At 39.7% G+C, this 13,676-nt stretch overlaps 1 protein-coding gene across 4 annotated transcripts in view; it reads left to right on the forward strand.

Annotated features, from left to right (window-relative positions):
- Positions 1–13,676, forward strand: part of Tmx3 (Thioredoxin-related transmembrane protein 3) — a 527,179-nt gene that overhangs the window by 470,543 nt on the left and 42,960 nt on the right. The window lies entirely within an intron of this gene.

Raw genomic sequence — 13,676 nt, forward strand, 5'->3', positions numbered from 1 at the left:
TCAATCACCGCTAGCTCAGTATCCAATATTGGATAACCCTCATATGCCGATAGTGGTTCCATAATCTTAGGTAAATACCTTCCAGCTGTTGAGAGCTGCACACAAGCTTGGCCTCGTTATTACTGAGCTAACCCTCTTCACATTGCGTATACTACTGCAGACATTACCTTCGATCAGGTCACTTCGCAAAACCATCTAATCTAAGACTTGAGTATGTACAGCTGACATCCCAGACCTATCGTCGGGCCTACTTAACGTCTGTACACCCTAACACTAATCTCTATGTACACATACCTCCCTAATTCTATCGTTGAGCGTGAACTAGGACGTCTCACCATCAGTATACTCCTAGGGTAACATGTGACATCCTAAATCTATTGTTGAGCAGAAACTGGGTCGTATATGCTTCCCCTAGCATATCAGGCAAAATCGTAATTTCAAACAAACTCTGATATTTTTAGCTGTAAATCTGGTCGAAACTAATAACACACAACGAAACAACTCTTGCCACAGAACGACCACAAGTCGGAAAATGCAGAAAGTCCCTATCTTGTTACTAAACGTGAAATTGAAAATAAATATCGCGTGGCGAACAATCCACAACTCAAACACGATCTCAGCATGCGCAATGAAGTTTAGGAAAGAATAATGACTTCCAACACCCGTCTAACATTAAGTGGATGTCGTCAAAAAAAAACCAATAAGCATCACCACCGCCAAATCCACACTGTAGTTTTAGGGTGAAGCCCTCACATCACCTGCCGTCATTTTTCCAAATATTCATATCGATGACTATCCAGTGAAACGAAATTCAATAAATTTACACAGCCAAACATATTGCTTTTAAAACGTCCAATATCTCATCCTACAATGTTTCCGATTTGATGATAAATTACCACCTTGTAATTTATGAACTTTACTGATTGGAAACCTTCATTACAGTCAAATAACACCAACCGTGTATTCAAAATGCTCTTCTATCCTCGAGGTCATATTATTCTAACTTTCAGTATACTGACTTTACGTAACTAGTCACTTGATTTTTACTACTAAGATTTACAATCTTCACCAGAATCGTTTTTCACTTGGGATCTTACTTGAAATTTACTGTGCCTCACACAATAATTCTCGCACCAACCTTCTCCAGGTCCCAGCTTTCGGATTGTTAGCGGAATATACTACAGCCTGCCACATAAATCTCACATTTAATATACAGTCTGTCTCAAAAATTCTTCCTCGGCAAATATAGCCTGTCTCAAAAATTCATTCTCATCGCCTTCTCATGGCGGTATTACGTAAAATCCAGGCTCCCTTTGCCTTCAACTCTTATCTCCACATATATAAATTCTTTGCTCTCAATCCATTTCTTATATTTCAAGATCCTCTCGTGACAAACAACTTTTATAAAAATGTACCTTTTTTTTTTTAATACAACTTTCAGACCTCGAGAATACAACACCACACCGTGATTTTCCATATCATCGACATACACGATGTCACAAAATTTTTACTACCCAATCTAATCGGGTATCCTGACCTCCTGACTTCTTGTACAACAAGTAGGTATTTAGGCAGCATATGTCCAGCATATGACAGAAGTGCTTCTGATAGTACTTCAGTATTTTACGAGTACTTCGATAGCTCACGAGATACGCATCACTCAGGTCAACTCTGCCCATCTGACAGTTGTATTCAATAGCTAACTTTGGTTTCGTTGTTTCGCTCTCCCCCTACACACCTTGGTATAATCGTGCGTAGTGCTTATGAGGCACACATCCTTTTAATCCTTCCACTTCATTGTCATAAGTTTCCTGTTAAACTGCCATTTTTTCTCCCTTCCTGAGTGTGCTGTTTTTTATTTCCGACGGAACGCCCTGTTGATTTTGATGCAACATACCCATTGAATCTGTCTCCTTATCACACAGCTTGTCGTACATATTTGGGCTCGAGAACCAGTTATCCATTGTTACGCTATATCCTTTGTTTAGAAGCAGTGCTATGAGTTGCAAAACAACTTTCGAACCATATGGTACATTTTTCAGACACTCGTCAAACTGGGTATCTTTCCCTATATACACCAAGAAATTCCACACGTAACCAGACTTAAGATTCACACAGTTCAAATGATTTGATACTGAATCTTGAGCGCTTACACGGTATGAAAACTTTCCACGACAAACGTCCCTTCCACAACATAAGAAACTCATCTACGGACACATCGCTTTCGGGTGTGTACACACTTCGGAATCTGCTATTCAAGTGGTCGAGAACAGGTTTCAATTTGTAGAGTTTCTTCGGACCACATGTGGCTTCACCATATGCTTCGTTATCAACAAAGTGTAAGAATTTGAGAAGGAGATGAAATCTTCTTTCAGAGAACAGCTTCAAAAATTTTGGGGTCTCTAATATCTGTCTGCGAGAAAGGTAGCTCTTGTTGTCAGGTAGCTGATGATTGCCTTGCAAGAGGAAGAAGGCAAGTAGTCGTAATTACATCTTTATTTGTGTCAGTCAACTGATTCACTCATAGTTTCAAGGTTGGTGTGCTTTCTAAGAACTGGTGAGCAAACCGTTTGGTTTCCCTACTTATTAGTTCTGCTAATTCAGGCGTGATAAACAATTGAATATATTCCAGCGGATTATTTACGTCTTCAATTTGTACATTCAGACCAGGTTGTGCCGTAAATGTAAATCTTGCCATTCAGATCCTATCTTTGTCCATACATCGAGCAGAATATCACCGCTAGTGCTGCTGTCACGTTCACTTGAGTCGCTTTCACCATTGCACTCGCTATATCCTGACATTTCAACATTAGTCTCACTATTAGATGACACATCACTCTTCGAATTGTCACAGTGTAATAAATCAATAGATTCCTCTCGCAGACATTTCCGAGCTCTGCTTGCACCTGCCATAATGCACTATCTACCACTCTCGGCAGCCTAGCGGCCGGTACTGGCTGGCCGCCAGCTGCACGATGAACGAAAGCATTTCGCCTGGTCACGTAGTTTTAGGAGAGTGCTGCTGCTGTAGACAAAGATCGAAACTAACATACACGCATAAAGGAAAGCGATCTTGGATCATACAACGGAATAAGTCAACATACACATCGCCGAAAGACATTTACAATGTGATGACAAAATATTCCGTCATGGCCACTTAGGAAGCCATGCGGCTGTGACAATTTATTCCGTCATTACAACTTGAAAGGTTAATAACCGAGGAACAACAAATTGCTGCCTAGGAGGCATTGCTACACTAGCACTTAAGACCACAGTTAAATGGCTAGGAGCAACACACTGCTGCCTAGAAGGCATTGCTCAACACCACTTAAGACCATAGTTTATAAGCTAGGAACAACACATTACTGCATAGGAGGCATTGCTACACTAGCACTTACAACCACAGTTTAATAAGCTACAAACAACACATTACTGCTTAGAAGGCATTGCTACACCACCACTTAAGACCACAGTTTAGTAAGCTAGGAAACACAGTACTGCCTAGGGGGCATTGCTACAGCACCACTTATGACCACAGTTTAATAAGCCAGGAGCAGCACATTACTACCTAGGGGGCATTCCTACAACATCACTTAAGACCACATTTAAATGGGCTAGGAACAACACATTACTGCCTAGGAGACATTGCTACACTAGCACTTAAGACCATATTTAAGTGGGCTAGGAGTAACACATTGCTGCCTAGGAGGCATTGCCACATTAGCACTTAAGACCACAGTTTAATAAGCTACGAACAACACATTACAGCCTAGGAGGCATTGCTCAACACCATTTAAGACCCTAGTTTAGTAAGCTATGAACAACAAATTATTGCCTGGAAGGCATTGCTATAACACCACTTAAGACCACAGTTTAGTAAGCTAGGAACAACACAGCACTTAAGACCACATTTAAGTGGGCTAGGACCAACACATTGCTGCCTAGGAGGCATTGCCACATTAGCACTTAAGACCACAGTTTAATAAGATATGAACAACACATTACTGCTTAGGAGGCATTGCTACAACACTGCTTAAGACCACAGTTTATAAGCTAGGAACAACACATTACTGCCTAGGAGACATTGCTACACTAGCACTTAAGACCACAGTTAAATAAGCTACGAACAACACATTACAGCCTAGGAGGCATTGCTCAACACCACTTAAGACCCTAATTTAGTAAGCTATGAACAACAAATTATTGCCTAGAAGGCATTGCTATAACACCACTTAAGACCACAGTTTAGTAAGCTAGGAATAACACAGTACTGCCTAGGGGGCATTGCTACAGCACCACTTATGACCACAGTTTAATAAGCTGGGAGCAACACATTACTGCCTAGGAGCCATTGTTACACTAGCACTTAAGACCACAGTTTAATAAGCTAGGAGTTACATGTTACTGCCTTGGAGGCATTGTTATGACACCACTTAAGACCACAGTTTAATAAGCTACGAGCAACACATTACTCCCTAGGAGGCACTGCTACAATGCCAGTTAAGACCACAGTTTGATAAGCTAGAAACAACACATTACTGCCTAGGCAGGGTTCTACTGATACTGGAAATACTGGAAGTACTGGAATAATACTGGAATTTAATATAGGTTCTGGAAATATCCTGGAATTTTGAACCATATACTGGAAAAATTATAAAATATACTGGAGCAAATATTATCATTCTTTGTAATCTACCCTGGATATTTGCACTCCAAAAGTCCAGGTAATAAGAACAATTGTTTAGGTTGGCATTATAACTTAAAGTGATTTTATTGAAAAGTAATACTTACGTAGTACAGTAATAACAGTACAGTTACTAGGATAATAACTTGTGATTTTCTTTAATAACCCAGCATCGGGACGTAATGCCCTCATCGCCCAGCATTTCTCTTGGTGTTGTAGATAGTCAGTAACTTCACCTTTTCTACTAATACTGTTTTCAGTTTCCATTCCCTTTTCCTTCATTCTTCTTTTTTAAACTTGCACGGAAAGTACCCGATGCCCTTCGATGGCTTATCGAACATTCCTATGACGACGGAAGGAAGTAGGAAGTTTGTCGCTTCAGTCTGCGTTGCAACACAGGAGAGTAAGGATTTCCTGCCATGGCACATCTCTCGTAATTCAGAAATGCCAACCCTTCCCGCATCACAAAGTAACTTCTAAGAACCATTAATGAATGCAGTCACCTTGTTTCACAGTTTAAACCTTTCAAATGGCATGGAAAAAAAACTTTTTCTGAAATGTATCCAAGGTACATTTACATTATTCAAATAACGCACTTGGATAAATCACTGGCATACATAACCTCATGCAACGAAAGAAAAAACACTATTCAAAGACGAGAACAAATTATGCTGGCTCCCCTGTGCAAGTGCCTTATTTTTTGGATTACTGTAGGCCTACTGTTTGCATTATTAGATGCCTTGTACTTGCATGGAAATATCGTGTCTTATCAAACTTTCCTATGATGAAGTCTTTTGCTTCCGTCTGCATTACAACACAGTACCATAAGTCAGTTTGATCTCGGCGTTAAGAAGAAGGAAAGATGCAGTTTCATCGGCATTGACAATATTGTTTGGTGCATATGAATTGATTATAATTATGAGCCACGGTTTCACACCAACTGTTGGCATCGCCAGTGTTCGTAGATTCTGCTTCTCCGCATGCTGCCTGCTACATGAAATTGTGGCATTCCTTAAAACGCTGAATACAAAGGAATTACGATTTCATCAAACTTAGCAACTATGAAATACACTGTAGACACACCGATGAGAGTGAAAGTTCGGAAAGCTACCCCTGCATGTTCCGGAAGGCTCATTCTATCACGCTGCTGAGAAAATTCTAATTTAGATTACTCTGTAAAATACTATTTTAAAAAAATATAAAGGCAGTTTTGAATTAAAAGTCCTTATTGTTTTCCGTATAAACATGATATATGGGGGCAGTTTTCTTCCATTTGTGGTTACACAAACAGAGGTGCCAACTATTACGGATTGTCCATAATTATTGCGGATTTTACCTCACGATTACGGAATTATGATCAAAGGGGAAATTATTATGGAAAAGCTGACATTATCAAGGGAAAATAATTTTCTATGGAAAAAAAGAAAAGAAGGAAACATATTCAATCCTTTTGAGCCTTTCTCCTAAATAGTCCCATTTCAATGCTTGCGAGTTGGCAACGATACTTATTCGATAGTTACTTCCTTTTGCTGCTCATAGGTGTTGTAAAATTCATTGTGAATAAAGGAGCTCAGGAAAGATGCTTCAAGGAAAACTACTCTGAAACGCAGCTGCTTCGTGAGAAACAAGCTACGAGAAATGTTTTATCACAGAATTAACAGGTTGTGTGCAAATGTTATTGTGTAATATGATGTACTTTCGAATAGATCAATCAATCAATCAATACTGATCTGCATTTAGGACAGTCGTCCAGGTGGCAGATTCCCTATCTGTTGTTTTCCTAGCATTTTCTTAAATGATTTCAAAGAAACTGGATATTTATTGAACATCTCCCTGGTAAGTTGTTCCAATCCCTATCTCCACTTCCTATAAACCAATATTTTCCCCACTTTGTCGTCTTGAATTCCAGCTTTATCTTCATATTGTGATCTTTCCTATTTTTAAAGACACCACTCAAACTTATTCGTCTACTGATGTCATTCCACGCCATCTTGCCACTGACAGCTCGGAACATACCACGTAACAAGTAACTAATCTCATTTTGTTCCGTATTGAAGATACAATAAGTAAACTCTTTCAAGATCAAAACCATTGTGTCCACCCCCCAATACAAATATATATTTTTAGTGGCCAAATTCCACATGAATGAAACACACCAGTCAGGGACATGCCTCGCCCCAGCTAATCCTAAGGTCAAGAATTAAAAATAAACATTGGAACCTATAGCAAACCAACTTAATACTAAATACAACTCTCTTATGCCACTTACACAGCTCACAATATGTACAGTATGTACAACAAGTGCATCAACCCTGCCAGAATTTATGAACAATGAATTACACTTCCCACAATGACCAGACCTCCAATTGCAGATCGGACCGATTGCTAGAGGGAAGGGCAAAAGCAGTGTCATTATCGAGAAGGACGGAACATGCTTTGGACTTGACTCGAATTTTCTCGGGGGTGGAGGGCGGTTACGTAGCACAAAGGTATCGGCGAAATATCACTGTAATATTTATCCCAAATGGAATGTAATAATTCATTTTACTCAAATAAAGTGTAAAATACACTTCAAAGGTTGGCACCTCTGCACAAAGCATACCTGTACACCCAACATCGAAAACTAAGTGATCCAGGAGCATGTTGCCAACCTTGATGCAAATAAAACCCGCAATCCAATTTTACAAGTTGCTTTGCGTTGCACCGACACAGATAGGTCTTATGGCAACGATGTGCAGGGGTTGAATAAATCAATGGGTAAACCCTGCCTATTGTAGAAGGCAACTAAAAGGGTCGTGTGGCCATCGGTCCCCTTTTACTTTTGAGACCAATTCAGAGTTCTTGATGTGCATGTTGCTCAGAGATGGGCCTCCTACTTGTGCGGCTACGCTCCAAAGCCCACGATGATCCCAAGAATCCAATTTGATGTGAATGCCATGTACCCACGCAGTAGTGTCCGGCCTGATGATAGGGAAAACCAGAGTACCTAGAGAAAAACCTGTCCCGCCTTTGCTTTGTCCAGCACAAATCTCACGTGGAGTGATGGGATTTGAACCATGGAACCCAGCAGTGAGAGGCTGGTGTGCTGCCACCTGAGCCATGGAGGCTACCTGTATTCCTTTTGATGAAAGTTTAAACTCTGTCGCTCTGAAAGGTCAAATGGATATGGCTGTTAGATTTTGAGATGGATACTTAGTTCAAACTTAGTTCTTACATCCACATTTTTAGGTCATGCTACTGCTGAGGACCTTCTGATCACATTTTTGCAAAACTTGAAATAAACTGGTTTGGATGCAAAAACGATGCTGCAAGTATCAATGGATGGGCCGAATGTAAACCTGAAGTTTTTGAAAGATCTAAAGAACTTTGGCTATTCACCTTCAGATCCGGAGCTGTTGGATTTTGGTACCTGCTCCTTGCATACTATTCATGGTGCATATAAAACAGCACACAACAACTCTGAATGGAAAATTCACAGATTTTTGCTCTCTCTATATTACTTCTCCAAGGACTTTCCAAGTAGACGTCCAGATTACAAACGCATAACAGGATCACATCTCTTTCCTCTGAAGTTCTGCTCTATCATATGGGTCAGAAGATATTGAAAGAGCTGTGGAAATGCTGCCACATATTAGGAAGTATGTTGATGCTTTTAAGGAAAACCTCCTGCATCAGAAAACTTCGGAATTATAAAAAGTTTTGTAGGAAATGATCTGCTCCCAGCACAGTTGGGATTCATGCATTCTATTTCCCGTGAACTGGAATAGTGATGATAATGATCATATGGCCTCAGCTACCGTGTGCAGACATTTCAATTTGACGCCATCTGGCAGTCTGCTTGTCAATTTCGACGTTCCGTTTTACTCTAGGCCCACTAGATTGCAGACCGAGTAAACCGAAACACTTGGGCGTCTATGGCTGAGATTTAATGCATTTTGCCAACATCATACGACATGGAGTGTCGGATGGACTTTTTTCCGCGCTTAAAAAATCCGACTACCTCTGCTGGGTTTGAACCTACTATCTTGGGATCCGGAGGCCGACATTCTATCACTTTTCCACAGTATCTCTCTAAGTGTCAGACTAATGAGCTCCTCCTGCCTTTTATGTTCTCTGATCTGAGTACTATGCTTGAATACCTGTTGGAAGAAGTGTACAGAACCAGATTTTAGAGTCAGCAAATACTAGTAAGAAACCTCTCTCAATTGATTTGAAGAAAACATAAAATCTCAAGCCCTTCCATGCTGTTGACATTGGATTTGCAACCTCACCAGCTTTAAGAGGTAAGAGAAAAAATAATGAAAGATGCGAAAGTTCTTCAGTTCTGTGGATACTGCAGAAAATGTCTTGTTGATATTTGTGTACCGGGAGGTACATCTCATACCTATGCATTTAAATGAAGCACCTTGAAGAACGCTGTCTATCATGTAAAAATGGAAACATCTAGGACAAGAAGTTGGGACGTTGATCAAAAGATAACACTACTTACTAGAAACTTACTAGGAACTTACTAGAAAATTACTAGAACTCACTAGAAAATTGAATCTAGCAAAGAAGGCAGCTAAGGATAACATGATGGCAAGCATAATTGGCAGTCATACGAATTTTAGTGAAAAATGGAAGGGTATGTATAGGTATTTTAAGGCAGAAACAGGTTCCAAGAAGGACATTCCAGGAATAATTAATGAACAAGAGGAGTGTGTATGTGAGGATCTTGAAAAGGCAGAAATATTCAGTCAGCAGTATGTAAAGATTGTTGGTTACAAGGATAATGTCAAGATAGAGGAGGAGAGTAAGGCCAAAGAAGTAATAAAATTTACATATGATAACAATGACATTTACAATAAGATACAAAAGTTGAAAACTAGAAAAGCGGCTGGAATTGATCAGATTTCTGGGGATATACTAAAGACAATGGGTTGGGATATAGTACCATATCTGAAGTACTTATTTGATTATTGTTTGGTCGGAGGAGCTATACCGGATGAATGGAGAGTTGCTATAGTAGCCCCTGTGTATAAAGGAAAGGGTGATAGACATAAAGCTGAAAATTACAGGCCAGTAAGTTTGACATGCATTGTATGTAAGCTTTGGGAAGGCATTCTTTCTGATTATATTAGACATGTTTGTGAAATTAATAACTGGTTTGATAGTAGGCAGTTCGGTTTTAGGAAAGGTTATTCCACTGAAGCTCAACTTGTAGAATTCCAGCAAGATATAGCAGATATCTTGGATTCTGGAGGTCAAATGGACTGTATCGCGATTGACCTGTCTAAAGCATTTGATAGGGTGGATCATGGGAGACTACTGGCAAAAATGAGTGCAATTGGACTAGATAAAAGAGTAACTGAATGGGTTGCTATATTTGTAGAAAATAGATCTGAGAGAATTAGAGTAGGTGAAGCTTTATCTGACCAAGTAAAAATTAAGAGGGGAATTCCTCAAGGCAGTATTATCGGACCTTTATGTTTTTTTATATATATAAATTATATGAGTGAAGGAGTAGAATCGGAGGTAAGGCTTTTTGCGGATGATGTTATTCTCTATAGAGTGATAAATAAGTTACAAGATTGTGAGCAACTGCAACGTGATCTCGAAAATGTTGTGAGTTGGACAGCAGGCAATGGTATGTTGATAAACGGGGTTAAAAGTCAGGTTGTGAGTTTCACAAATAGGAAAAGTCCTCTCAGTTTTAATTACTGCGTTGATGGGGTGAAAGTTCCTTTTGGGGATCATTGTAAGTATCTGGGTGTTAATATACGGAAAGATCTTCATTGGGGTAATCACATAAATGGGATTGTAAATAAAGGGTACATGGTTATGAGGGTGTTTAGGGGTTGTAGTAAGGATGTAAAGGAGAGTGCATATAAGTCTCTGGTAAGACCCCAACTAGAGTATGGTTCCAGTGTATGGGACCCTCACCAGGATTACCTGATTCAAGAACTGGAAAAAATCCAAAGAAATGCAGGCCGATTTGTTCTGGGTAATTTCCGACAAAAGAGTAGCGTTACAAAAATGTTGCAATGTTTGGGTCGGGAAGAATTGAGAGAAAGAAGAAGAGCTGCTCGACTAAGTGGTATGTTCCGAGCTGTCAGCGGAGAGATGGCATGGAATGACACTAGTAGATGAATAAGTTTGAATGGCGTTTATAAAAGTAGGAAAGATCACAATATGAAGATAAAGTTGGAATTCAAGAGGACAAACTGGGGCAAATATTCATTTATAGGAAGGGGAGTTAGGGATTGGAATAACTTACCAAGGGAGATGTTCATTAAATTTCCAATTTCTTTGAAATCATTTAGGAAAAGGCTAGGAAAGCAACAGATAAGGAATCTGCCACCTGGGTGACTGCCCTAAATGCAGATCAGTATCGATTGATACTAAATGATAGAGTAATATGTTATTTTAAAGCTTCCTAAACTGACTGGATTTCTTTGTTTTGTTTTGGTGTATCAGTGGTTGCAACAACTATTTCTAGAAATGTGGATTTTTCTCCATAGATTACAAAACTGATGTCATGCACTCCGGTGCAAAGTGGACCAACTAGTAATTGAAAGAAATTTTGTGTTTATGGGTTTTCTGATCTGAATGGACTTTCTTAGTTTTTGATATTTCAAGGTTCGCAACACTTCTTATTCATCCGGCCAACGTGGGATTCTAACCAATCATAAATTTCATGTATTTATTTTTCAACCAATCATACGCTTCTTGTACCTATTTTATCCGCCAATAAAAATGAGAGGGTGTGTCCGGTGTTAGTCCAGAACCTTCTCAAACCCTACTCTCGGGTATAAAAGCTGACGCCTTTTTGAGTTAACTTGTCTTATTGATCATCGTATTACCGAGTGTGTGTGTGTGTGTGTGTGTTAAGAGAGGAGGCGGGGGTCCTCATTTTTCGGCAGGCAGAACACCAGCTCAGGTAATGGCCACCACTTTTCTGTCTCTGTAGTTATCTCCGCAAGCCAAACTCAAGGGTGAAGGTTCCAATCTTTAACTATGTAACAGTCAATTTTTCTAAAATGTAAGCTTTCTACCTTCTAATGTAAAATTTCTTGTAAGTTCTAAGGACTTAAACTGTAAATCGGGGATAGAGAGTGCGTTACCCTCTCGAATTCCCCTTCAACAAATCTTGAGGTGACTACGATTTTCTAACTGCTTTTCTTTTGTAAATTGTGAATTAACTTGTCCAGCTAGTCACCTCAGTAGTTTGGGATTAGCCTCTGTATCATCGGGCCGCAAGCCCAAGTAGGATTTTAACCTTGGTTTTCAAGGAGCACAAGTGTTCGCCTCCATACTTTTTTGAGTTCTTTTTTACAAAGGCCCAGTAGAATGGGTACTAGATACCCCTGTGTAAACTAAAAGGTAATTAATATGGTATTGTAAATTGTAGGTTGTGCCTAGAGAGGCCTGAAGGTATAATTTTACTGAGCAGAGACACTCTTTTCTGTCCTGTAATAGTTAATAGTTTCCTTGAGTAGGCCGTAAGAGTTTGGGAGCGCTGTCTCCGTGGTAGAATGTTTAGAGCATGTAAGCTCTTTTGTGGTAATGTAATAGATATTTGTGTACTATTGAGTGGTGCCGTGGGAAGACCATAAATTGTAACCGTTGGAGCAAAGTGCTCTTGAAAATTCTGTTTTGGGAGATACTCTCCTTGCCTATCTGACTAAACGCAATATTTACGATGTTGGGACATTGTAAATTATGAGCTTGAAGCTCAAGATTGTAAATTACCAATTCTTGGTTTCTCTGTTTTGTACCAAAATTGCTCTGTACCTGCAATCTTGTTCTTTCAGCAAGTGAAGAGTTTTGTTGAAATTTAATATCTGAAAAGAAATATAACCTTTATTTTAAAATTTTAAATTAATCTTTGACTATCGTAGATAGACCCATTCCCACCAGCACCTTCTTTCACCTCTGTGATCCACAAAAACACGGTAACAAGTTGTGGCAGAGCATGGTTGAATGGGTCTAGGTAAAGCCTCTTCTGATGGCTAAACATAGAATTCGCTCCGAACTCTAAAAATTTTCTCGGTGGTGGGATATTTCCTAAATTGCTTCATTTTCTGTAAACATGTCTGGTCTTCGCGAAGTCCTCAATCCTGGGTAATTGCGTAAGGAGGAATTAATCTATGAGCTCCTCATTAGAAAGGTCCAATCGGGAGGCACGGTTGTGGCAGATATTACCACCCATTGGCTATGTTGCTTAAGGGCATTTCCAATTTTTCAGTAAATTCAACTAATGAGGTCATTGCTTTCTTAAGAATTTAAGTGGAATTTCAAGACCATACTTTATTTTTGCTTTCTCTCATTCCCATATATTTCAAATTATGTACCCTTATTCTGTAGGTATCCTTTTGGACAAAATAGTTAAAGCAATTGTTGATCCATCTTCTATAGAAGACTTCCACGCCTACCTCCTGACAAACTTTATTCCGGCTAGAGCCATGTCATCGTTAATCCAAAAGTTCTATTTTAGTGTACAGCAGTTGGACAAAAACCTTGCAGACTTCATTCAAGATATTAAGTTTTACACCAGGGTATTCGCTCTTCATTTCTCCGAAGACCAAATAGTGCAAGCGATTGTCGAAGGTATCTCTCCGCCCTATAGGTCGTATCTATGTTTTGCATCTTGACCTCAAACCTTCTCGGAATTAGAGGCAATGGCTGTGTCAGCCGAAGGAGTAAGGTACGCTGACATGTTACGGGTCGCTAAGGAGCCCCCTCCGTCTTCTAACAGTTCACAGCCACCACCTCGCCGAACCTTTCCAACTCGCAAATATTATGCATGTGGATCAACGGAACATCTTTGAAACAAATGCCCCTTGATAAAATCGAGCGGAAATAGGAACAGAGTTGGTCCCTCTCAAGTTGTCTTTAAATGTGGCTCTTTTAGTCACCTTGCTAAGAACTGCACTAATCTTAACATCACGCGATCTTGCTCAACTTCTGGTGCTACCTCCGCTAACCCTGATAACAGAAAATGACTAGTATC

Source organism: Anabrus simplex, chromosome 1 (assembly GCF_040414725.1).
Source record: "Anabrus simplex isolate iqAnaSimp1 chromosome 1, ASM4041472v1, whole genome shotgun sequence".
Classification (NCBI taxonomy): domain Eukaryota; kingdom Metazoa; phylum Arthropoda; class Insecta; order Orthoptera; family Tettigoniidae; genus Anabrus; species Anabrus simplex.